The following is a 23,792-nucleotide window of genomic DNA, read 5'->3' as shown; positions in this document are numbered from 1 at the left end:
GGGGGGGGGGTGTGTCTCTCAGGGGGCAGGGAGTGGTTGGATGGGGCGTGGGAGTCCTGGGGGTCTGTCTGGGGGTGGGGGTGTGGATAAGGGTTGGAGCACCCAGGGAACAGGTAGGGGGTAGGGTCTTAGGGGGGGCAGATAGGGTGGGGGGGGTCTCAGGAGGGGACAGTCAAGGGACAAGGAGCAGGGAGGCTTAGGTAGGGGATGGGGTCCTGGAGGGCAGGTAGGGGCAGGGGTCCCAGGAGGGGGCAGCAAGGGGACAAAGAGTGGGGGGGGGTTGGATGTTCTGAGGGGGGTGGGAAGTGGGAGGGAGTGGATGTGGGTGGGGCTCTCCCCCCGTTCTATTTTTTGATTGTTGAAATATGGTAATCCTAAAAAAGCGGTGCCCTGGCTCGGCAGGGAGGAGCCGCCTTCCGGAGGCACCGGAGAGCCAGAGCGTCGGATTGTGGGGGTGGCGAGCCCCAGCCATTGAGGAGCCGGTGCGGCACAGGGGGGCAGCAGCCCTGAAAAGGTGGTGGCACCGCTAGCGGGGAGCAGCCGCGCCCCCTGCCCTCCTGCCCAGGCTGTGGCCCGGCGCGCCCCCCCGGGGACTCCTGCAGGCTGCAGCAGTTGCATGTGGTCAGTGGCCCCCATGCGCCCCCCAGTTCCCCCCTCGCTGTGCTCGGGCTCTATGGCTCCCAGGCATGTGAGCTACCAGGATGCAGGGCCCTGAGCCTACTCTGGGAGGGGCAGCGGCAGTGGAGGCTCACACTCCAGGGAGCCGCAGAGCCCGAGCGTGGCAGCGGGGAGCCGGGAGGCGCACGGGGGCTGCCACCCGCATGCATCCATTGCAGGAGCCGCCGGGGGGGGGGGGTGCCAGGTGCGTTGCAGCCCGACCAGGCGCACCCCAGGACTTACCCCTCACCGCACTCGGGTTCTGTGGCTCCTGGGCATGTGAGCCGCTGCTGGACCTCCCGGAGCAGGCTCATGCCCGGGAGCCGCAGAGCCTGAGCATGGCGAGGAGGAAGCCAGGGGGCGCATGTGGGGCCTGCATCCACTGCAGCCTGTAGGAGCTCCTGGGGGGGGTGCCCGGCCGCAGCCTGGGCAGGAGGGGCGGGGGGCGTGGCTGCTCCCCGCTAGCCGTGCCACCACTTTTGCAGGGCTGCTGTCCCCCTGTGCCGCGCCGGCTCCTCCATGGCTGGGGCTCGCCGCCCCCGCAAGCCGATGCTCTGGCTCTCCGGTGCCTCCAGAAGGTGGCTCCTCCCTGCCGAACTGCTGCAGCGGCCCAAGCCTGGCAAAGCCAGTGAGTGGACTCGGGGCGGGGACCGCCGGGGTGGGGTGGGGTGGAGAGGGCTCGTGGGGGGGCTGTGCACCCTGCAGGGGAGTTCAGGGGGCAGGGAGGGGGGAACCTGGTCTGGAGAGCAGCACCTGGGCACGGCTGGCCCCTGGGGTCTATAAAGGCTCATTGGGATTTGCCCCTCAATGAACCAATGCGCAAGGTGGAAGTTTGGCCTAGGGCGCAAAATATCCTTGTACCGGCCCTGAGTGTCCTATAATTGGACAGCAATAAACCTCTAGAAGGGGATCTGAACTAATCAGTGGACCAGCTGAAGAGCTGGGGCCAGAAGGGCCCAGAGAGGGCAAAACCATTGCCTCCAGCAAGGAAGCCCTGGGGGTAAGGCCTGATACCAGGGCTGGGACTGTTTAGAGACTGCAGACACACCCAACCAGAAGGGGCACTTGCCGTTACACAGGCTCCCAGGCCAGTGTCTCTCTGGGCCAAGTACACTGATGGTTCAAGTAACACACGGGGCATGATTCTCATTTGCACCGAGGCCCCTTACTGCTCTGGCTGTGTAACGGGGCCTTTCAATGGGTGTATGTTACCTTTACATGCACTGTAAGGCCCAGTAAAGGGGCTTCAGTGTAAATGAGAATCTGGCCCACTGGATGTTAGTGGGGGGAGTAGGGAAGGTGTGTTGCTCGTATATTCAGTGGGTGAGCAAGGGGCAAGAGCCAGGGAAAAGCAGCTACCAGTGGGCTCTTATCCAGCAGCCATCCCACCCACCTTCCCTGGTTTGGAGAACTCCCCACAATTTCAGCTTCCCAGACTCTGGCATGGGCGGGATGCTGCTGCCCCTTCACACACACAAATGTGGACCTGGGACCACATTTGTGCTTTCTGCATGCAGTAGCCCTGGCTCCCCACTCACTGCAGGACCCTCTGCAAAACTGCCTCTAACTTCTCACTCCTCTTCCTCTGCTGTGGGCCTTTGGTTAGGACATTCTAACTGTGCAGAAGCTGCCCTTGTTTGCAGTATAGTGTCAGAGGGGTCTTGTTTCACAGAGAGTGCCAACTGGCTGGCAAAGAATGCTAGGCCCAAACCAAAGCACTATTGCTAAAAATGCTATGGCGGATTGAAAGCTGAACCCAGATCACAACTTCACATGTGGCTCCTACCGCTCCAGTGGGCGGAACCAAGCACTTGGACTTGAACCCTGGGGACATTTCATTCTGGGTCCAAACTTTGCAGCTTGCCTTCATCTAGGGTGACCACCCATCCCTAATTGAGCAGGACAGTCCCAAAATGTACATTTCAAGTCCCAGTCCTGGGCTGAACGACTCCAGGACAGCATTTGTCCCCGATTCCCTGTGGCGCTGCTCTGCATCTGCCCAAGGCTCAGGGGTGGTGCCAGCCTCTTCCCGGTGGTGGACTGAGGAGGGCCTTAGCCCCCCTCGCATGAGGCCCCAGCCCCTGCTCCTTCTCTTCCCCCCCCCCCCAAGGCCCCGCCCCTGGCCAGGCCAGAAGTCACAGCCATGCAATAGTAAGAGCCACCCAGGGAGCCTGGGCCTCTAGGGGGAGCTGTGGATCCTCCACCTGCCCTGGGCAGCAAGCCCTGGGGGGCAGGGACTTCTCTCAGGCACTCCAGGCCCCTGCCCAGGGCAGGTGGAGGGTCCAGGGCTCCCCACAGCGGCCAGGGCTCCTCTTACTACTGCCCAGCTCTGGCTCCTGGCCTGGCTGGGGGTGGGGCATCAGGGGGAAGAGGAAGAGCAGGGTGGGGCCATGGACGGAGGCAGCATGTGTCCCATTTTTGCATTTTGAAAAGGTGGTCACCCTTCCCTCATGTCTACAATGAACCGAACCAAAGGCCAGGATCCAAACATGCCCGAACTCTGCAGCACTTGTAATCCAGATCTAGAGCCATAATTTGCACCTGGGACTCCCCTTCATTTCCTCAACAAAACCTAAGCAGCTGGCCCTTTGGGGAGTGAGGCTCGTAGCTGCTCTGACGGGCTGGAGCATAGGTGGTAATATTACAAGTGAATTCAGCCAGGGGGGTCTTGCCCACATGCTCAGGGTCTAACCAATCACCATATTTGGCACTAGGAAGGAATTTCCCCCGGGTCTGATTGGTAGAGACCCTGCAGGGTTTTCACCTCCCTCTGCAGCACAGGTCACTTGCGGGTTTGCACTAGAGTAAATGGTGGATTCTCTGTAACTTGAAATCTTTAAATCAAGACTTCACTAACTCAGCCAGGGGTTAGGGGCCTACTACAGGAGTGGGTGGGCGAGGTTCTGTGGCCTGTGATATGCAGGAGGTCAGACAAGATGATCATGATAGTCCCTTCTGGCCTGACAGTCTATGAGAGCAAGAGCTAAGGTCATTCTGCTTCTCACGGCTGCCTTGAGCCCTGCTCTGCAAGGCAGTGCAGGCAGGGACCCCATGACTCTCAGCACTCTCACACACGCTTGGTAATTCAGAGTGACAGAGGTGTTAAGGAGAGCATCAAGCATTCAGCGGTGTGCTGCTTGCACAACATGCTTCGGCAGAAATATTTGAGCTGAGCAACAAATGCACCGCGGATATCAGCATTGGCTGTGGGGCAGGGAAAAGGGATGACCAATGTTGCCTTCCCACATGAACCAGGAGATGTATCAGTCCAGGATCCTATTAGGGTTTGGCACAGAGGATGTTACATCACCTTGAGCCAGCTAGTTGGAGAATGAATTGCAGATCCTCCTGAGCTATTGTGTGGGCTCGAAGGGAAGTTCCTGCAAAGCGGTGCCCATGCCTATTGCAAGCACATGGAAGGGCCATGATCATGGAGCGCAACAGATAGAACTGAGAGGAGTTTGGTGCAGACCTACCTGGGATGTGCTGTCGACTTGCAGAAGAACAGCCAAGCCAATGCCAACGAGGAACCTGGAAGGATTCCCGGAAGGAGAAGGTTAATTTTGGCAAAACAAATCCATTGGTGCTGCACCTGCAGCATGGCTGTGTCTGTCTGTCTGCTCCATTGGCTTCCACTAAACAGGTTCAGAAGTTCTAGGGCTATTGCTATTTCTAGCAGCGTTCCCCAGGATGGCTGACACCAGTAATATATGACTCTCCACGTGTGTCTGGGGAGACTGCCTGTCACTGAGAGAGGTTTGCTATATGGGCAACTCCACAGTGAAGGTTGTGTTGAGTTTCTATTTTAAACCGGGGCTGACCCTCTGTGTGTGTATAGTCTGGGAGGGAAGATGGACTCTAAATAACTTTGATGTAACTCTAGTAAGTGGTGAGTTGCTATTCCTCTGAAATGGGCCCTTTGGGAAAACTGTCCTGGCGCGTCAGCCCACTTTCGTGTCACGCTAGCTAAAAAAGCATAGCCACACCCCCTCCTCCCCATAGACTGCAAACTGCTCTGACACAGGGCAACCACCCTGAAGGAGCAGTTTAGGGTGAACACTCAGGAGAGCAGTTTGTGGAGAGCACCATGGGGGACAACCCAGGGGACAGAGGATTAGGGGGAGCACCCTGGGGCGGAACGACAGGAATCCTGTAGAAAAATTAGTCTGTGATCATGTCATTAAAGATTGTCTCATAATGCACATGCATGAGGGGGCCAAATTAAGGTTGCATAAAGAAAGGCAACCTTCATTCTGGCATCTCCTAGCTTTTCAGAGCCTGGCTTTGCAGTCTTAATTCTTTACGCATAGCTTTTTGGGAGTAATGACCTCGAGAGCCTTGTCTGCCAGGGCTGGATAGTGCAAGGTGGAGTCAGGTGTTCACCGGGTGACAGCATGACCCAGCCCCTCGGCCTCTGCCTAGATCAGTGTCTGATTAAAGCCTTACGTTGGTGCTAGGCTAGCTGGGAAGGTGTGGAACCCCTAACCCAGTCCGATCAGAGCGCAGTACCATTCCCGATGGAACTAACAGGGCAGGAGAGATTAGCAGGCTGGCCTAAGTTAGCTGTGATGTCCCCTCACATAGACACTACTAGAAATGGACGACCTCCCCCTCCCCCGTATGGCAGGATCTTAGCAGTGGCAACTGAATGTACAACAGTGTAAAATTGCTGCTGCTGCCCCAAGGGAGGTGGGGTCAGAGGGGCGGGGCGGAGGCTGGCTGCCCTATGCAATACCACTAACCATGTGGCTGGCAAGAGCTCACATTGCCGCTGCTGCTGCAGGCTCTGGGCCTCCCATCAGCTTGGCAGAGGGAGGCCAGAGGCTGAGGGAGAGCCTGGCCATGAGCTAAGCTCCATGCTGTGGGAGGTGGCAGTGTTTCTAATGAGAGCTTTCTGTCTGAAAGAGGAGAGGGGGAGCCTTTGCCATGGGCGTGGCTGTGTGTGTGCTCACACCTGCCCTTTGTAACTGCAGACTCAATGGGACGCCAGTCACCCGATCAAAGTGCTAAAGCAGCTGGCTGGGTAAGGGTGGAGGCACACCCACGGCTCAGGTACGCAGCTCCTGTCTTTGCCGTAGGAATGGCTGCAGGGCCTGCCAATAGCTGCATAGCCCGGCTGCCAGGTAGGGATGTTGGACAGCAAATAGCACTTGCCAGGATCTTGCCACTGGTTGCCGTGCAGATTCAGGGACACACATCTGGCCAGGTGCTAATGACTCTCACCACTGTTAGGGAGATGGGCCCGAGCAGCAAAGTACCCCCAGTTCAGGGCCCCTCTCAAGTTACCACCAGGGCACCTGCCTGTACATGCACCATTAGGGCGGGCAGGCCGCGATGTCCCGGGTTGGGGGTGGGCAGAGAGGCACATTCCCACTGAGCCTGGCCCCAGTGGTTGCATGGGACTGAGATCCCAGGGGGAGGGATGGTGACACGGCAATAGAGGCTGTGAGTCTCCAGGACACTGGGCACCAGCAGCTCCGGAAATCGGCAGGTAACTAAGTGCTGCTCAGCTGTCAGTATCAGCTCATCCCATCTCCCCTCCACAGACTGAGACACACACACCCCAGGGGGGCAGGTCAGGGGCATGGCAGCATGGGGGCATGGAGTCTGGTGTGAGTGGTCTTGGCTCCCTGGGCTGAGCCCCCTCCCCTCACTGGAGAGTCAAGCCCCCTGAGGGAGCAACTTCCCTGTCCCAGCATGGGTCCGGCATCACAGACCCAGAGAGGTTAGGACCAGAAGGGCCCATTCTGATCATCCTGTGTGAGCTCCTGCAAGATAGGGCTGGCTGCAGGAGTCATGGGGTGGGCTCGTGGGAGGACTGCTGTCACCCAGGCACGGTACCACCCTTTTGTGGAACCCAGCTCTAAGCAGGGCTCCAGACAAGGCAGATGTGGGCCTGGGAGACCCTGGATTAACTCAAGTGGGGCTGGGGGGGAAGGTACTGAATTAAGGTGGGGCTGGGAGTGCCTGAGCTGGCTGCTGTTCAGGCGTGGGGCTAAGGGAGGGCACAGCTGGACTCAGGGACACCCTGACACCATCCACAGGGCTGTACCCCACTGGGTGTCAGTCGATCTCAGGCGAGGGGCCGTGATCGCATCCTCTGCTGCACAGGGGGGAACTGGAGATGCTGTGACCATCATTCACACTGGGGTGGAGGGTGGGGGGTTAACAAGCAGGAGACTCCAACCCACCTGATTTCATCATTAACAAATAAATCTCCTGATTTTGGGGTCTGGCTTGTGATTTCTGAGTACTTGGGGGGGGGGCTGCTATGGCCATGGGGGAATTATGGCTCATGGGGCCAAGGCCCCCCAGACCCGGAGCCCAGTGCACTGCCTAGCCCTGTGTGCCAGAGAGACGTCACACCTGTTGTTCCTCTTGGCCAATACAACAAAAGAACCCATTCACCAACCCAGTGGTGGCCATTCTCCAGCTGCCGTGCTCCAAACTGGTGCCACCCAGTAAGGAAGGGAAGGGTCTTACCAGGCCATGTCTGTTCTCCCTACAGCAGCACAGGCAGAGAACTCCGGTGGCTGGGGCTGATGTGCGGCGGCCACTTCCTGCCTTTTACTGTGCAGACCGTCCAGAGTCCAGGAGCTGATTACAGGCCCTGATCTGCGAGTGCTGAGCTCCCTTTGCTCCCAGGAAGGGCATGAGGGCTGGAGGTGCAGAAGCCTCTTCGCAGGCATGTAGCACCATGCAGGATCCGGCCTGCTACCCTTTGCCCCTTAGGCTGGGCTCTGCATAGGGGCCCATTCTGATCCCCATGGATATTCTCCCTGCCCTGCCTTCCCGACACCCTGAGCAGCTGCTCGCCCTTCGCTCACAGCCACTCCTTTGCAGAGTCAGCAATGCAGCACGAAGGAGTCCAAGGCAAATCTCCCAGCTGGGGAGGGCAGTGGCTGGCTCCCAAGGAGGCAGCTCTCTCTGCAGAGAGCCCTGGTTGAAATGGAAGGGTCAGAAGGGCCCACTTCGACTGTCAGACCAGCCCAGGCACAGGGAGCTCCTGCCCATGCACAGCTCCCACTCAGAACAGGACACTGGCCTGGGGATCTGTTGCGTGGCTCTAAGAGCAGAGCTGGGCCTGGGTACCTGGCTGTGTATGTGAAGACACGAGGGAGATGCAGTTTTGCTTCCATTAATTATTCCACAATTAATTTGCATCTGTTCATGAAGAGCAATTTCTCATATTACAAGAAGTGAAGTGTAGATTTTTCTGGCTGTCCAGTTAGCATTGCACACACTGCAGGGCAAGATGGGGCACTGGTTTGAAAGGGGCAACGGTCACATTGTCATAGAATAATCTGATCCAGGGGCAGGATCTGGGGATCAGGATGCGGGGGGGGGGGGGGAGAGAAGAGGGGGGGGGGGGGAAGGGGGGGAGAAGGAGGGGGGAAGGGGGGGGGGGGGCACCGGGGGGGGGGGATAGAAGCAGGAGTGGGGATGGGGCAGGTGCTGGGAAGATAGGAGCAGAAGGGAACTGGGGCAAAAGGGAAAGAATAGCATGTGATCATGTAATTACAGACTGTCTCATAATGCATCTGCACAAGGGGGCAGAGTTAAGGTTGCAGCGCTAGGCGGGGCTGTGTGGTTGCTAATGGGGCATGGCTGTTCCAGGTGATAGCCTGGACTGGGACCGCGGAGTCGGGATTCAGTGACCGGTCAGGGCCGCTCTTTGTTTCCTCTACTCATTTCTCCCCTCACCCCCGCCATGTGAGCATGGCTTTGCTGATTCACATGGACAGTCTTGAGGGGATGATCTAACATTCTCGGAGAGGGCCTCTCGTCACCATGGGACCGCGCATTCAAATGGACATTAGAATCCAACAAGCCACAGAGCTGGAGATGGTAAGGCCAGAGGGGACAGTTCTGCCCATCCAATCCAAGCTCCTGCCTAGCACAGGCCAGAGAGCTCCCTGACTCTGCATGGGCCGGGATACACCACGTTTGGCCCGTACATGATGCTGCTTAGCTACAGCTCTCCAAGGCGGGGAGCTTTTTAGCTGTGGCCACTAGGGGGTGTTCCCTGTCTCTGGGCGTGTAGCCCAGTATCTCGGCCCAGGCGCTCACTGGATGCTACTGAGAACTTTGGCCTCAGTGACTTGTCCAAGGTCACACAGGGAGTCAGCAGGACTGGAGACTAGGGCAAGGAATCCTGGTGTCCTGGCTCTCACGCTGATGTGCTCCCCACACCTTGCTGTGAGCACTGCAAGGCAGCTGTCCTGTGACATTTCTGCCTGCTGGGACAAATCGTTTGCAAAAGCCAGAGGTGAAAGTAAGCCGGTCTGGTCCAGTACGGTGTACCAGCAAGAGCCAGTACGCCGTGCCGGACCGCACTGGCTTCCGCAGTGGGGATTTAAAGGGCTCTGGACTCCCCGGTGGGCTCTGGACTCCCCTTTAAATCCCACCTGCAGCTCCGGCGGCTGGGCTGGGGCCGGGATTTAAAGGGCTCGGGGCTCCCCGCAGCGGCGGGAGCTCCGGGTCCTTTAAATCCTGGGCCCTTTAAATCCACGCCCGAGCCTGGCTGCTGGAGCTGCGGTGGGGATTTAAAGGGCCCAGAGCTCCGCGGTGGCTGGAGCCCCGGACCCTTTAATTTGCCCCTGAGCCCCGGGGGCTCCCAGCCACCTCTGCAGCTGGGAGCCCCGAGTTGATTTAAAGGCCCTGGGGCTCCCAGCCACAGCCAATGCCTCAGGGCCTTTAAATCTTGAGATGCCCTGCCTCTTCCAGTTGAGGCCCCGCCTCTTCTGGATGAGGCCACACCCCCTCAGGACTCCAGCAGTACCGGTAAGTCCTGTAAGTTACTTTCACCCCTGGCAAAAGCTCATGACATCCAGCACCACTGAACCCTGGCACCCACTCTTGTGCTGACGCCAAGTCGAACCATCACATTTAACCCTAATATGGCTACAGAGCCCTCTCCCCCTTGCCCTCCCATCTCTCCTTGTCATTCCAACACCTCAGGGTTAGTTCTTGGGCACAAATGCCCCTTGCAGGGGAGCTCCTGCCGGGTGGGGATAGCTTGCATTTGAGGAAGCAGCACATTTCCTTATACACAGATGAACATGCTACTTTTGAGATTTTCAACTAGAGCCTGGTCAGGGACTAGGGGGTTTGGATCCAGAATGCTGGTTCTGCCCCTTATGTCACAGGACAGCTGCCTTGCAGTGCTCACAGCAGGGTGTGGGGAGCACATCAGCGTGAGAGCCAGGACACCAGGATTCCTTGCCTCTTACTGTTAGATCCATTCCAAATGTTGCCTCTAACTTCACCTGAGCATTTGCAAAGAGGTGGACTCCGGGGTGAAAGTTACCATGTTCAGGTTCATGTACCGCAGGGGAGTCCCAGGTATGGAGAGGTAAAGTGATAAGCTCAAGGTCATGTGGTGAGTCAGTGTCAGAGACGGGAACTGAACGCAGAGCCCGTGGTGCCCAACTAGCCCTGTGTGGGGGCTGGAATTTCCATCCTGTGGAAAATTTCACACTTCCACATTTAGCAACAAAAAATTGGAAATATGAAATTTTCCACAGAAGAGGAATTTTCGAAGAAGGCAGGTGTTTTGGTCAAGCGCAGTACAGTGCGGTGGGGTGTGACAGAGCATAGCGGTGTGTAACTAGTGTGATGGAGTGCAGTGGCATGATATCGTGTATGGTATCAGAGGGTGTGATGGAATGCACAGATTCTTGATTATTCCAACAACAAGAAACTGTGTATCCTGACAGTGTTGGAGGTTTGCTCCAGCCAGCTCTTTGTAATTAGTTATAGATTGCTTTCCTGCTGAAAAGCCCTGGTTATCCAGTCCGGGAGCAGAGACAAGGCAACCAATTAGACATCAAGAGAGGGAATGATGGACAATCTTTGCAAGTGACCAGCCAGCTGTTCCTGAGTGACTGTTAGTCTGGTAATCGTCTGTCTGAGCTGAATGAATAGACTGCCAGCAAATATGCCTGGCTAGCACATGATCTGGGACCCCCAGGCCAGACAGAATCCTTCAGGTAGTTTGCTCCTTTGCCAGCTCCTCTCGAGGGGCACAGGCGGAACCAGTGCAGGCAGTTTTAGCTGGTTGTTAGCCATGCGGAGAAGGGACTGCTCAGCACCAGGAATGAACCCTAGTTCAGGATCTGAGGCTGAGATGAGCAACGTCTCTGCTTTTGTGGCCGGCCTTGCTGCGTGTCACACACGTTGCGTTGGGCGTTCAATGACCGCGCCGTTTGATTGCTCTGCACTGGCTTCCTACACAGAGAGCAACATTGATTGTCAATAACATTCCCCAGCCAGGATTCCAGCTTTCTAGTTACAAGATGCCCCTATGAATATTTTATGAGCTGCGCTAACCAAAGGGGGGGATAGAGGCATTAACTTGAAAGCTTGAGAACTTGATCAAAGAATATAATATGCCTGTGACCGTACTTCAAACACGGCTTAACCCCAGGGTAGCTGCACATAAATATGTGCAAAGAAATCCCAGTTCCTGTTTACTGCACATTTCAATATTTATATCTAGCTGCTAACAGCCGTAACGTTTGAGGATTTAAAAATATGATAAGACTTTGTATTCTGGAGAGATGAATGACTGTAATAGAGTTGCAGTTATGAAATGCTATTGGTATTTTTATCTATTCTAGAGGCATCATAAGTGGCTCCATAGTTAAGGTTGAATTGAGATTTGCACTTAAAGCAGGAGATAAATGTCTTTATTTTGTGCAACAAATACAGTGTATTTCCCCCAAATTCACAGCACATAATCAGAGAGTAAAGACTACATTTCCTAAGGCTACTCAAGTGAATCTGTTAATTAGTTTCTGAGTAAAAATTAAATAAAAAGGGCCCTTTAAGACTTATTTTTGTGATTTTTTTTAACAGTCCCTAAAGAGGCAAAAATTCACCATCTGTCATGAACAGCCAGGCCAAGATCCTACAAAGATCTATGAACATAGTTAATTTTACACTCTGTGATAGTCCCATTGATTTCAATAGGACAGCTCATGGGGTGAAGTCCTGCCCCACTGAAGTCGGTGACGAAACTCCCATGGTTTGTAGTGTGTAAAGTTACGCACGTGCATAAGTCTTTGCAGGAGCAGACACACAGTCATTGCTGGCACAAGCCATAAGTTTCCTTTGAAGAAAATGGGCTGTGATTAAAGCTGGTTGGAAAACAACATTTGTAATGAAAAATGTTGAAATTTCACATTTATTTCCATTCCACGGGGTAGGAAACAGAGCTTTTGTTTTTTCAAAAATTGTAGTGAATTTTTTTAAATAAAAATATTTATTGAAATAACAAAAACAATGAGGAGTCCGGTGGCACCTTAAAGACTAACAGATTTATTTGGGCATAAGCTTTCGTGGGTAAAAACCTCACTTCTTAAGATGCATGGAATGAAAATTACAGATACAGGCATAAATATTTGATAATTATGATAATTTCTGATAATTTATGATAATATGATATTTATGCGTGTATCTGTAATTTTCACTCCATGAATCTAAAAAGTGGGTTTTTTACCCACAAAAGCTTATGCTCAAATAAATCTGTTAGTCTTTAAGGTGCCACCGGACTCCTTGTTGTTTTTGTAGATACAGACTAACACAACTACCACTCTGATTATTGAAATAACATTGTTTACAGGAAGAATGTGGCTTTCAATAAACAAGACATGTCAATAACCACTTAGTGAATGTTTTTATACAAAAATTTCAATAAAAATATAATGAATTTTTTTTTAAAGGCCATTTGCGGGTAGCAATTTACAATAGTCTGTTGTAATCAAGCCAATCTATTAATGATTCTTGTATGCGGTTGTTGTGATTATAATCAGGGCCAGGTCAATAGTTCAGGTCATTCTTAAGCAGTGTCATTGCTTGTGACATCAGAAGTCGCTCAGCCAAACCTCGCAGTTCTTCTCTAGTTAATTTCTATGCTCTCCCCTTCACTCGCTTGTATGCTGCAGGGGGGTGTGGGAAGGAGAGGCCCTATGACAAGCCAAAGGACCCAAAGTTCCAAATGGAAGATGTCTGGCCTCATCTAGGAGCTTCTGAACTCACTGGCACAGGACAACAGCCCTCTCTGCAATCGCTTTAACGTCAGCTACACTTTCACAGCATTGCAATTAATGTAATGATGATTTCACAGTGCAAATGGAACCAGACATCATGGGTTAAACATTCATATGCCCAGTGGCATAATGTGTAAAATGTGGAGCAATTAAAATGTGAAAAAAAATCCAGCCTTTACGATTCTGCAGATCACTCCTCCCTCCCCATGTGTAGAGCCAGGGGCCAACTGCAAACCAGCCACAGCAACCACCAGCTTTATCTGGCCCAAAGTCACAGTTATGTGTTTCAGCACACGCTCCATTGTCTTGCCTTGGCCGGTAACATTTCCAGTGTTCCTTTCACAATTCCTTAGTCCCTCTAAGCCCACACCTATTTTTTCCTCCTATTTAACAAATTTGCCCTCTCTGTGTCTCAGCCACGGTATGCAGTGTACACGCTTATTGTACCTGCAGATTGGGAGCATCTGGATTTGATTCTGTTTGGATAAGGACAAAAAAATGGATGGAACAGAATGGAATGCTCACATTTCAATTTCAAAGGCTGGCTAGCAACCTCTGTCCTTAGATAACCAAGGCCTTTCAGGTAGTTTACTCATGGCACATCTTTATTTTAGAGTGTGCATTTGTTTGTCTTTATCATTAACTTTACCCAGCGTCCTTCCAATTAGAACATTTAGAACATTAACCTTTGAGCATGTGGAAGGTGTACATTACAATGACATGGAACTTTCCAGTCTGAAATTCATAATGACAAAATGAATACCAGGCTGCTGTTTCAACTCCAGCATTAATTATTTCATTTTAGAAATGATCAATTTTCAAATGAAACGTCTGAAATAACATCAAGCTTCCATGCAACGAACTCTCCCAGTGCCTGACCTCTTGCATCACAACGTCCACTGCCCCGTGTGACTAATGGGAGGTTGGTGTCCTGCTGGGCTGTGGTCTCACCGGTCAGCTCCCAGTGCACCATTGCATCCAAACCTGGCCCCCCCAGTCCAGCCTGTTGCCTAGACATGAAGCCCCAGCTTACAAATGGTGCTGATCCAGATGCGGGTGTTTGTCCTTTCGTTGCTTTCTCATCATATTGCCCAGGATGTTACTTTCCATTCTGGTTTCTAGTCATGTTGCTTACGGCACGACTGGAAGGTGCTCCAATATTACAGTGCTGAGGAGAATGGAGACTAGACTAGCCTGTGATAAACGGAGCATGTAGTTTTGCGAATAAACATACTGAATTTAGTTCAGATCCGGAAAGTTCCCCAAATTTGTACCAAAAGTTCATTTCTTGTTGTTGTTGCTGTTCTCCTGTTTCAAACAGAATTGAGGAAGCAGATGCAATATCACGTGAGCTGGGTAACCGATCATACGACAGCAATCGAAAGGAAGGATACTCAGTGTGACCCGTTTACGAACAGTTACTGTCTGGTGAAAGTGACTGGATGAAACTTCCTGGGGAATCCTCACAAATGATGAAGCTGGTTGCAGAAACCAGGGCCGTCTCCTGAGCCATTTGGAGCCCAAGAAAGGGACTCCTGTCAGGCAGGTTATTTTTTGAAAGGTGTATTGGGATCAGCTCCATTTCTGTGCTTCCTTTGCCTGTGGTTTGTCCGTGTGTTGTGCTGTGATTGTGGGGTTCACCATCCCTGTCTAGAGCTTTTGGGGGCCATTCTGTGGTAGACGAAAGCTGGGGTGTCCAAAGAAATTCCATGGGCGGTGGGTACCTACCTACCCCCTGACCTCCCAACAGTTCCAGATGTCGCAGAGCCATCCTGCTTAGACTCTCCCCCCCCCCCCCCCCCCCCCCCCCCCCCCCCCCCCCACATTACCCGCGCCCCTCCGGCTTCGCCCTCCCCCCCCCCCCCCCCCAGCTCCTCTGTCCCAGCTGAAGTAGAACATTTCCTGCACTCCGGCCTGGATTAACCAATCCGCACTCAGTGCACTTGCACAGGGCCCATGTTTCAGGGGGCCTGCGACCACCAGATTTGGGTGGGAGGTGGTGTGATGGCCAATCCTGAGTGGTGCTGCGACCCCATATGCCAGGTCACAATGCCACTCACTCAGATTTGGTCTGGCTGCCCCTCCGTGTGGGGCAGGTGATGGGAGCAAGTGGAGCTGCTGGGTTGGACATAGAAGAAAATTATCTTGAATGCACAGGTATCAGAGTTATCAGTGACTCAGAAACAGGTAATGCCATTTTTGACATGGAGTGCCCCTCCCCCTCACTTTTTGCCCACTTGATCCTTCCTAAATAGGTTATAACCATTGATTTTAACATTCCAGTGGTGCAAATCATCCCACCCAGCTTTCAGTAATAGCAACTAGAGTGAACTGAAGCACATGAATGAGCAATTCAAATTCCTCTGGTTTGCTACCCAGGCTCCAAGCATCAGTGTATAGGCAAGTCAATATTCTGACTCAGTTTGCTCTCACTGTCTTTGTTTATGGTGTTACAGTTCTCGGGGTGCCCAGGACTGTGAGTCACCTAGTTACCTCCTTGCCTCTAGTGAGACTTGCTTGTGTTTAACTGGGCGTCAGTTCCCTGACAACATCAGCATGTGTGCCACCCAAACACTTTCCTCTGGGCAATGCCAGCCCTTACTATGCCTTGCGGGTTAACAATCAACGTACCCCTTTAAACATTCCCCAGTAGTGTCCAGCCTCTACTCCACTGAATATTCAGAGAAATACCGGGCCAGCTGTTCCCCAGGGACTAGTGAGCATCCCAGCTTGTATGAGTCACTCAGGATCAGCTCCTTGTATAACATCGCAGTGCTGAGACAGATTTATAGTGAAGACAGCCCTAAGTTTATTATGAAACATTTGAGATTCAAGAGATAGTGAGTAAGGATAGTGGAAACACCCACATATCTTCTGCAGTGTTTCAACCACGGTTGTGATCCTGTTTTCATGAGTGTAAATGCCCCATCCGATTACTTCTGAGGTGCAGGATGGAGGGCTGCCTTCCCTCATATCCCCCAATGGTTATTGTCTGTTTCCTGAGTTAGGATAATCCTCCGTAGCTTATTCTCCAGTGTGCTGCCTCCCTGTTGCTTTCACATCACCGCCGTTGATGCTGTATGCAAAGGGACCTCCATGGTGCCAACTTACAATGCTTAGTTTACATGACTGACCGAAAGACAGGTGAATAAACACCTTTTGTCTGGCAGAAACCTGTTTGTTCTGTATCTGTAGATAACTCCTTACATAGTATCTGTACATACCTGTCACAACATTAATGGCCAGCGTGACCCCAGCTTTCATTTGAGACCTCAACCACATTCTGTGGTGAACCAGCGTGTACAGACAGAGATCAGGGCATTCCTGTAACCCCCTTGCCAGCAGGCATTGGGGGCTTCTCAGGGTCACATACAGGAATAGGTCTGAGCCAGACACACAGCCCCGAACAGCCCCAATGTTGTGTGTGTGAGAGTGGGCGCAGGCATATGTGCCTGTGTATATAAGCAGGTATTTGCATATATGTGTGTGCGTCTGTGTAGGTGTGTATCTACTCCACCAGGTCCCAGCCCAGGGCCCTAACAGTGGCAGATGGTTCCACCATTGGGTCAGTGGGGATCCCACCAAAACACACCAACTCGTTTTCTGGCAGCACAACCAGACTAAAGCCTGGTTTCCCTGGGCTACTTCCGTCTGGGATCAGGGCTCCTTAGTCCAAGGGTCCACCATCTCCTCAGGGTACACGGCTGGTGGCAGTCCTGGCAACTTCTCTTCGTGGACGGTCTCCTCCGGGGGCAGAGTGTTGCACAGCGCAATTTGGGCTCCAGAGTTCTGCAGCAGGCTGGAGACATCTACTTTCTTCCCAGGCTCCAACTCGACTGAGCTGCAGGGCCTGCCTTTTATACTTCTTGCCATGCCCCTCTGGTTCGGCATAGGGGGCGGGGCTGGTTTGGCTCCACCCACCAGGGGAAGTGGCGTGGTCCCTCTCTGTCAGGCTCAGATGAAGGCCACTCTGCCTCACTACAAGAGGTCTTGGTTTAAAAAAAATAGCGTTTATTTTAAAGTTGAAAGTGTATTGATTAAACATAAGAAATTAAAAGAGGTTTTTGTACTGAAATAGAATAAAAAATCATTAATAGGCTTTAATGAAATTTGTTTTGCATAATCACTTTGTTTTATTTTTGGAGGCAAAATATTAAAGGTTATTATGTTATTAACAACTTTTTGTGATGAACAGGAAAGAGTTAATTTTCCTGCCAGTCCTGATGTCTCTTGTTTCTAACACCCAGACTGACACAAGGTGGAAGAGATACAGGATAGAGAAGGTGGGGGCAGCAGGGCTTTCGGGGATGTTGTTGGAGTGCTGGGCTGTTACAAATGGACACTCTGGCTGGCGGGTCAACTACGACACCTACTGCTTGGACCCTGGTTCGTGTCCCAACTAGGGATGTTCTTGGGTTGGTTTTCCGGTTTTTTTTAAGACAGGGCAGGACTGTGGTCCTCTCATCTGGCTGTGTTGATGCAGTGCAGTTGATTTCAGGAGATGCTGAAAAGGCGAGAGAGTGAGAGAGAGGCTGGGAGGAAGGAAGGTGGGGGGCAGAAAGTAACCCAAGGGAAGGGAGGCAGAACAGGCTCTCGGCGTCTCTGCAGTGTTGGCACTTAGGGTCCCCCAGTGGGTGAGAACTGGATACCATGATCATATGATGACTCTTACAGCTCACAGGTGAAAAACCAAGTTCCTTGAAGAAGAGCAAGGCCTGTTGGCATTCTTCTCTGGAAGAAAGTCCTCTGGCCTATTGCTCCTTCTATCTGGAGTCAGGAAAGATGAAGCGGGAGAAGATGAGCTGGGATGCACTGGGAAGACGTGAAAAGATGTTTTTTTCACAGTCTCCTTGTTAAGAACCTCCAAAAAGGACCAACCACATAGTTCATCCCCTGGCTACTTTGTCCAGTACTGCTGGTTGGAAAATGGGTATTGTTTAGCAGAACATTTTGACAAAAATGAAAAAAAAAACTGTTTGTCAAAATTGCTCATAGAAAATATTTGTCTCTCATATGGTGGGACCAACATAGCTACACACAACCCTGCAAACAACATGGGAAATGTTGGCTTTTCAGCAAAAAAATGAATGCCCACATTTTTTATTTGCAAATACCACTGCAGTGGCTCATGGGAGTTGTAGTTCCTGCATTCTCCTCTATGGGCTAGGCTCCCCAGCCAGACTACATCTCCCATATGGCACAGTGATCTCTGCTCATGGTTTGTCACTGGGGTGCATCATGGGAGTGCGGTAGCCATGGTGCATAGTGCCATGTTCTTGTACTTCTCACTGCTCAGGTGTGCACTGTGGCTCATGCTCAGCATTTCTGACCTTGTGCTGTGTGGTATTACGACACACTTTCCATTGTACAGAATCCCAGCACACAAAACAGTCTCCTAGCGTGCTATGCCTAGAGGTGCCTGCCTGTGACTTGCACCATCCATCCAGAATGACTCCCTAAGAGAGGGTCATTTTGGGGTTCATGGTTGAGCTGGTTCCATTCTGTTTCAGAGATGGGCAGCACTTGGGTCAGATCAAATCAGACAGGACTAAGGAATCTGAATTAAAAACATTTATAACTGGACACTCACAGTGCACGTTTTGGGAGATGTTAGTGTGGGGGGGGTGACAGGTCAGAGGTGGGGAGATGCAGGTGGAGAGAAAGTACTAAGGTGGAGAGAAAATGGTCTAGTGCATGATGGGCAAAGGAGAGATTCATAGACGCTAAGGCCAGAAGGATCCATTCTGATCACTCAGGGTACGCCTACACTGCAATTACACACCTGTGGCTGGCCCGTGATAGCTGACTCGGGCTTGCGGGGTTCAGGCTAAGGGGCTGTGTAATGGCTGAGCTAAAGCAGGCATTTTAGTGAGCCACCCCATCTAAGCGCGGTCAGATATATTGCTAGCTAGATGACGCTAAGGTTAGCAACATCCATTCAGTGAGCTCTGCTGAGGGCTGGAAGCCCTCAAAGCCCTGCTCTCTGCTTTGCTTCCAGCTCTGCGAGCAGTGAGCAGGGTTACTGCTTTGGCTCAAGAGGTAGCAGTGTGTGCTGGGGTGATGAAGAGCTGGGTGTGAACCCCTTGGATGGCACAAGGAGGGGCAGCAAGAGGGGGATGGGGCCATCGACCATGATGGAATTTCTTGGGGGTTTCAGTTTAGTTTTATTTTACAAATCTAGGAAATTCCCCCCAAAGAACTATGTTAAAAACAGTCCGGCCCCAACCACTGCTTGGGAGGTCTGGCTGTGCTGCAGCCCCCAGTTCAGCCCTTGATTGAGAGCCCCAGGGGGCTTCATTTGCCCCATTTCTGGCATAGGTTCAATTTTCTTCTGAACCCCGGGAATAAAGGGGTGACACACAGAGTGCTGGGAAGAGACAGAGCTGTATGCCCTGGCCCCAGTCACACAGCAGGGTCAATCGCTCCATCCCAGGACCAATGAGGCCCATCTCCATGGGCCCCAGGTGCACAGTCAGCTCCCCAGGGAGCTGCACTGCAGCGGGACCCCCATCAGCAAGGCAGTGGATTGTGCACTCAGCTACCAGCAGCCAGTGAGCGGGGCTGCTCCCGTGCTGAGGCCCTTTGCGAGGTCGGGGGAAGAGAAGGGGACCATGGAGCAGCATAATCACAAAGGGCCAGAGGGCACAGTGAAGGCCCTGGGTTGGAGCTGCTGGGCAGTGAGGGCTCATATTGCCACCCTCTAGAAGCATGATGCCACCCACAGCCTCCCTGGACGCAGGCTGAGCGGGCGCATGGCATTGCCATTCAGGAGGTGTAGGACGAGCCCTGCCCTGCAGTGCCATGGCCCAGCTCCTGCCCAGCCCTGTCCAGGAGAGGGCAGGCTGCACTCGTCTGTGCCAGGGGTGCACAGGGACGAGGGTGGCGCTTTGTACCCGGCGCTCCTGGTGGGAGCTGCCCGGTCGTCAGTCAGAGCTACCAGAACCCTGCAGGGAAGGGCAAGAGGCAGCGTCCAGCCCTGGGGACAGCCTTGGGGTCACTGTGAAGACCAAGCCCCCAGCACCTGCCCCTGAATGATGCAGGAGACCAGTCACATCTGGGAGCGACAGCTGTTTGGGGCTCTCAAGGGCCTTATGCTTCAGGTCCTCAGCTGGCAGGGAGCCAGCAGGGGCTGTAAGCAGCTGTGCTCTTAAAGCGCCAGGCTGCTCCTTGAAGCTTTCGAATTCTTCCCACAGCCCTGGAATACATCACCTAGGTAACCAGTCTTAACCAGCCCGCCTGCCTTCACCCCAGCAGAGCATTTACAGGCAGAATCCTTGCAGGGAGAACAGCAGCGTTTTCCACCACGTAAGTGATTTCTGAATCCTTCCTAGCAGGCCGGTGGGGCTGGTGGGAGAGGTCCCTGCGGAGCCGGGGCGCTGTGTCGGTTGCATGTTAATTACATAGATGGGGACTGGCATGGTACCCAGGCGGCTTTCTCTGTCCTTTGCCTTTGCGTCTAGCCGGAGGAGACAGGAGTGGTGTATGGCTGGGTTTCAGGGCTGGGAGGGAGGGAGTGTAGATCCAGGCAGCAGCATAGGCTTAGGGCTGGGAAATGATGTTGACACATTCAAGGGTTCGGTAGGTGAAGTTTGGAGGAACTGCGGCACCATTGCCTCGCAAGGATTGAAGGGAATTGCCTCTCTCAAAAGCAAACTGCTTTTGCAACAACACACAGGGGCACAAGATGATTCGGAAATAGCCCACAGCAGAATATTTGCTTTCTCTTTCTATTGTATTGGCTGGTGTTTTCACAGTGCTACTCCATGGGATTATAAACATGGCTCTGTCAAACTTCTCTGTGCATGGGTGTCCTGCACACTCTGCTCTCAGCCTCCGCCCTTGCAGAGCTCAGAGACACAAAGAGCTGGGGATGTTGGAAATTGATCAGATGAACCTGGATTTTCCTTCTCAGTGGCAGTCCACACTGAGACGCAGGCTGGCTGGTATTTCTGCTATCCATGGCAGACTGCATCTCTGAGCAGCAGCCACTTTGCTACAGGCAATGAAATTGGTGCTATTTGCCCCTTCTTAGCCAAAGGTTCAACCCCTCCCCCGTTTAATGGTTCTGGGATGCAGGACTGCAGCATAGGCTGGTGTGTGAGGCTCACTCAGGCTCTGTACACCTAGCTGATGAAATGCAGAATGCCGACAGACATCTACACATGGGCTTTGTGTGTTTGCGCAGGAAAAGGCATTCACTTCGCTCGACTTCTACCTCTTCCCCACTGCAATAACAGCCACTGGTGCTCTGTCCCCCCACCAGAACGGCTAAGGCTGGAGAGCATTTTCATCGCTTAATGTCGTAATCGGCGAACCATGATTCCTATTTTTAGGCGCTCTGCTTCCCTGCCCCTCCTTTCGCTAGAGTGGTGGGTCTCAGAAATAACCCGAGCCTCGTTTGCGTCATGGGCGTGGGGCTGGGCCTTACTCACACAGCTGATGTAGGAGGTTTGGCCGAAGCAGTAGATCTAGCTTGTTTCCACCCAGTCACTCACAAAGGAGTCAGTATGAGAGGTGTCGAGCCCAGGCTGTCAGCCCAAAGCAAGGTTGCCAGGAACTCTGTCTCTGTTCTGTTCCTTCACAGCCATTGTGTTAGGTTTGGACAAGTGCTTTGGTAGCATCAACTGGGAAAAAACAAGCAAGCATTGTGCAGCCAGCATTATCGCAGGTGCATGGAACTCTAGCATTATAACCACCACTCTCGGGGTCCCCCAGCAGTCGTGTTCTGTGCCCATTCTCACTGGCTTAGCAATGGAAGTGGGCCAGTAAGTGTTTCCCAAGTGCTTTAGAGAGCACCGCCTGTATGTCTTCCAGAGGACAGATGTCACATACAGGTGGATACAAACCTTTAATGTATTCATGAGATTTTGGAAAATCCTTTGGCCTGGCCAGAGGCTCCATGATCCAGGGTGTGTTGGATAACGGTGTGTCACTGCTCACCTCTGAGCAGCCCGCGCTGGCTGGCCAATCAGATACCTGGACACGCCAGGCCCTCTGTCGCCTGGGAGCCACCACAGCCAGCATTATTCACAAGCATGTTCTATGCACAGTGACTGATGTCTGTCGTGATGGAAAGGATGCCCCGAGGCCAGGCCTTTCCTGCTGGGACAGTTAGGGAGCAGACTTGCCTGATGCCAAAGCAATTGATCACCCTGGGCTCCTTTCTAAGGAAAGTTACTATTGGACCAATTTCATCCCAGGTGTAACTCCTTTGAAACCCACCTGTGGCTTTCCCCAGGGAGGAGGGTTTGTGGACTATGCTCTGTAGAATTGCCAAGGATATCAGCCAGGGCAGCTTTGAATTGGCTGGAAAACGTGGCAGTGCCCTAGAGAATGCCAGTTTCCCAGGGCATGTCCTCCTCTGCTCTCCCTTCCGGGGGGTTCCCAGCCCGTTGCAATCTGCTCCCTGCACTGCTGCATTACTAATGTTGCTAGCGAGCCCTAACTGGCAAAAACCAGCAGTGGTGTGGCATTTATCTGTAACTGTGCCCCTGCCTGACCACTGTCACTTTTGCTCACCACTCGTGTCCCCTTGTCTGGACGAGGGCTCTGCTGCCCTGACCTGTGGACTTTGCTGCTGCTGATTGCCTGCACCCAGAGAAGCCGGCTGTGCCAGCCGAGAGGGCCTGGGCGACAGATATGAAGGGAAGCAAGACAGTCTATATGAGACCACACAGCTTACACGCTACAGCCAGGGCTCCCAATCCTGCTTCTGTCGCTCGCTCTGACTTTGGCCAAATCACTGATCCCCCCAGTTCCTCAGATATAAATGAATATGCAGGGCAGGATTTCCAATTAGGCACAGTAGGCCCATGCCTCGGGGTGCCGGCATTCTAGGGGTGCCTAAAAGTTAAAAGTGGGTTAAAAGTTAAAAAGTGACTACATACAGCTCCCTTGTGGGCAGGTGGCCTCCTGGCACGGGCCAACTTTCTAATCGCACAAAACCAAACACCCCTGCCCCGCCCCCTCCTTCCCTGAGGCCCTGCCCCGCCCCTTCTCCAAGGCCCCGCCCCTGCTCGCTCCATCCCCCCTCCCTCCGTCACTCGCTTTCCCCCATCCTCACTCACTTTCACCGGGACGGGGCAGGGAGTTGGGGGGCAGGAGGGGTGAGGACACCAGCTGGGAGTGCAGCTCTGGGGTGAGACCAGGGACGCGGGGTTTGGGGTGCAGGAGGGGGCTCTGGGCTGGGGGAGGGGGTTGGGGTGTGTGTGGGGGGTGAGGGCTCTGGCTGGGGGTGTGGGCTCTGGGGTGGGGCTGGGGATGAGGGGTTTGGAGTACAGGAGGGGGCTCAGGGCTGGGGCAGAGTGTTGGGCTGTTGGGGGGAATGAGGGCTCTGGGAGGGAGTTTAGGTGTGGGAGGGGACTCCGGGTTGGGTCAGGGGGTTGGAGTGCAGGCCAGGGTGCTAGGTGCAGGGTCCCAGCAGCGCTTACTGCGGCTCCTAGGAAGCAGCAGCCAGGTCCTTGCAGCTCCTAGATAGAGGCGTGGCCAGGCGGCTCTGTGTGGTGCTCGCTGCCCTTGCCCCCACAGGCACCACCCCCGCAGCTCTCATTGGTTGCAGTTCCTGGCCAATGGGAGATGTGGAGCCGGCACTAGGGGTGGAGGCAGTGTTCAAAGCCTCCCTAGCTGCCCAGGCACATAGTGGCCGCAGGGATCTGGAGGCCACCACCGGGAGCAGTGCAGAGCCAGGGCAGATAGGGAGCCTGCCTTAGCCCTGGTCCCTGCTGTGCTGCTGACCGGACTTTTAACAGCCAACCGGAGCCTCCAGGGTCCCTTTTCAACCGGGCATTCCTGTCGAAAACCGGACACCTGGAAACTCTATGTCCATCCAGCGTTTGGGACTGGAACAGGGTAAGTGTCTGAGCCAGCCCACCTCAGGGCGCTGTGAGCCACGGCCAGGCGGGGCGGCTGCTGAAGGTGCAGGGAGCATTACAGCACCTTCCCAATCTCGACCGCCCCACTGCCTCTGCCCTGTGCTGGGGAGGGGTGAGGTGTGGCCGGAACACCATTCACTTGCATGTGCAGAGTTGGGGCGCGGCTGCCGCGCTGGGCTGCAGGAGGGACAGAAGACACCTGAGGACCATT

At 53.5% G+C, this 23,792-nt stretch overlaps 1 protein-coding gene and 1 long non-coding RNA gene across 2 annotated transcripts in view; one reads left to right on the top strand and one right to left on the bottom strand.

The window, feature by feature from the left end:
• LOC113406892 overlaps positions 1-4,210 on the bottom strand; it is a 10,865-nt gene extending 6,655 nt beyond the window's left edge. Inside the window, exon 1 of the long non-coding RNA XR_003369900.1 lies at positions 4,134-4,210. This is a non-coding gene — a long non-coding RNA (uncharacterized LOC113406892). The remainder of the gene's footprint in view (positions 1-4,133) is intronic.
• Positions 4,211-19,982: 15,772 nt separating this feature from the next.
• The window catches only part of LOC112113917 (neuronal vesicle trafficking-associated protein 1), a 46,027-nt gene continuing 42,217 nt past the window's right edge, over positions 19,983-23,792 (top strand). The window contains exon 1 of the mRNA XM_024210374.2: positions 19,983-20,015. The gene's annotated coding sequence lies outside the window, so the exon portion shown is untranslated. The remainder of the gene's footprint in view (positions 20,016-23,792) is intronic.

The sequence above is a fragment of the Terrapene carolina genome, unplaced genomic scaffold (genome assembly GCF_002925995.2).
Source record: "Terrapene carolina triunguis isolate 2854851 unplaced genomic scaffold, T_m_triunguis-2.0 Scaffold148, whole genome shotgun sequence".
NCBI classification, from domain to species: domain Eukaryota; kingdom Metazoa; phylum Chordata; order Testudines; family Emydidae; genus Terrapene; species Terrapene triunguis.
This window is presented reverse-complemented; position numbering and strand designations above follow the sequence as displayed.